Here is a 2,609-nt window from a genome sequence, read left to right on the forward strand (position 1 = left end):
CCAAGTATTGTCCTCTGCTAAAGCCAGGCTTTCTGTCTGGCTCCTCTCCCAGTAGAACCTTCCCTTGCACAGGCTGACAGGAGAGAAGACAACCCCCACAGCACAGCACTAGTGCTTAGGTGGACTTTTCTGCTCTGAAAGGCACTGAGGTCCTGAGAGTTTGTCTCATAGCAACCTTATAGGAGAGGGGGTAGAAGATGATTGAGTCAAGGAAGGGGGAAGTATGGGGAGATAGTGCTCCGTAGCATGTCAAAAGTTGACTGAATGGCAGACACGAGACTTCCTTCTGTAGTTTTTCCCGGGAATAACCTGGGAAAGCTTCAAGGACAGGGTGTCCTGAGGAGGTGGAAATTATAAGAATCATTCCTGAGACCTTGCAAGACTGGAAAGGGAGGTGAGGTAAGAAAGCAGAAGAAGAGGAATGGTCCCACAGTTCTGGGACACCAGACGGAGGTGAGGGTGCAGGCAGATGCTGAAGGGAGACAAGGTTTGCCTTTTTGTGACTGTCTTTTTGTGTGACAGCCTCTGTTCTCCATCCAAAATGTGGGTCAATGGGCAGCGATGTGCAGGGTGGCTCAGCTTTCTCCTGCTGCCTGCCACCCCTCAATGTTCAGGTCCACATGGAGCCAGGGTTACCTCTAGTCCAACCCCTGCTCCATGCAGGGCAGACTGCAAAGTCACATTCAGCTATTTGGGTTGCCCCATTCAAGCTTTGAAAATGTGTCCATGTATCTGTAACTATACCAATTTACAAACATAAGGCAATTCATATAAATTACACTTGAAATAGTGCATGCGGTCTTATACATTTGGTTGGTTGCCTGTATTCTCAAAACTCTAGTCCGAAACTCTTATGTTGCTGTGAGTGCATGACTTTGGCTGAATAGTCACAGCCTCACGGGACGTGGGAGAGGAGCACCCAGCAGGGAGTGTTACAAAGATGAGTCATCCTCACCAGGCCAATATTTAATAGCTGGACATGTTTCGCTGGTGTCTAACCTCTGCCTCATTTCATAACCTTTCAGGGGCAGAGGCGATGTTGCCTTAGACAACATTCACAAACACCGACAGTATCGTTCTGGAGAAAATGATTTGTCTTCAATGGCTTCTGGTACTAATTGCTCCTATGAGAAGCTTGACTCTGCCATGATGACTTTTCACACAGCAGCACTAAAACCACTTCCTAAATGTAAGACCTTTTTTGGTTAAAAAGGCACAATGAAGTACTGTAGTCATCATTACTGCAAAATCTAGAAGAATAGTATCTACTGAAATGTGAATGTTTACAACAGCTGGAGTTAACTGAAGCACCTGGTTTGAAGGAGCACCACGTTTGCTTGCCTAAATGCAGAATTTTCCTCCTTTCCCCAGGCAGCTGAGGGATAACCATCTCTAGCAAGACTTCCTACCGTCCTGGTTTCATCTCTCGTGTTCTAACAGGTGGTCTGGAGATATGCATAAAAAGTGGCTTTTGCCCCAGACCTGCTTATGGAGGGGTTTGCTGGGTGGTCCCTTCCGTTCCCTGGAATGTCAGAACACGAGGCATGCAGGGATGCTTGCTGTCAGGCACACACACTAGTTCTGGCTTCGAGTGTCTGAATGTGCTGCCCAAGCATCCACCTGATAAATTATCACTGGAAGTCATCCCCCTTCATCACCTTCTCATCATGGCAGAAGGAATGCTTCTGGCCCCATTTACAAATTTCACTGGGTGCAGGAGGAAATACCACACCTCTTTCTAAGATAAGCACACTCAGAGACACACCTTGAGGCCTTCACCTTTCAGGGTGTTTCTGGCTTCTTATCAAATCCGTGCTTATTCACACACACACACTACAGGGAAGGCTAAGTGAAGATGCCACAGTTAATACTATAGTTTGGCTGCATGCCTGGTAAATAAAGCCTTACTGGGGTAGTAGTTGCATAAAATAGTACAGAAAGGGAGTCAAACCTTCCTGACCATTTTTAACATTACTTAGGTCATTTCCCTTCCCTGAAATGTTGGTCTTCTATCAAGATGAGTTATTAATGTGTTGCAGCCAAAGATGTTTTCATATTTCTGTGGAAGAGCCAACTTAACTTTAAAGGATACTACGTATTTGCTTGAAAAGATCTCTTCTTATGCAGAAGATGGTTCAGTTTTCCCTGAAAATAAGCCAATGCGTATGTGAAAACATCATTTGGCTAACTCGGCCCCAGGCAGTGAAACTTGGTTTTCTGTTCTTTCAAAATCACCTACACCCAAACCCACAAGGGTGTAGCGTACGTGTACCTCTGCAGAGGGTCTGCAGGTTGAGCAGGGAGTCAGTTAGACCAGACGTCATCAGGTGGGGGTTTTGGACAATTTTTCAAACACATCCCTTAGCGGGAGCCTTTGCTGACATTCCCAGTGCCCTGGTGTTGCCATCTCTGTATACAAAAAAGCAGGGCCATGATGCTGTGCCTGGCCCATGATAAGGGCAGTGCCTGGCCCTAGATAAGGACTCATCTGATGTGTGCTTCTGGAGGTCGAGGTTGTCCCTGGGCCGCCAGCACCTGGAGGATGGGAGCACAGTGCCACTGGGCTGCTGTCATCCCTGCAGCACGGCCATGCTCCTGGCCTTGCTCAG

Source organism: Apaloderma vittatum, unplaced genomic scaffold (assembly GCF_000703405.1).
Source record: "Apaloderma vittatum isolate BGI_N311 unplaced genomic scaffold, ASM70340v1 scaffold26756, whole genome shotgun sequence".
Lineage (NCBI taxonomy): Eukaryota > Metazoa > Chordata > Aves > Trogoniformes > Trogonidae > Apaloderma > Apaloderma vittatum.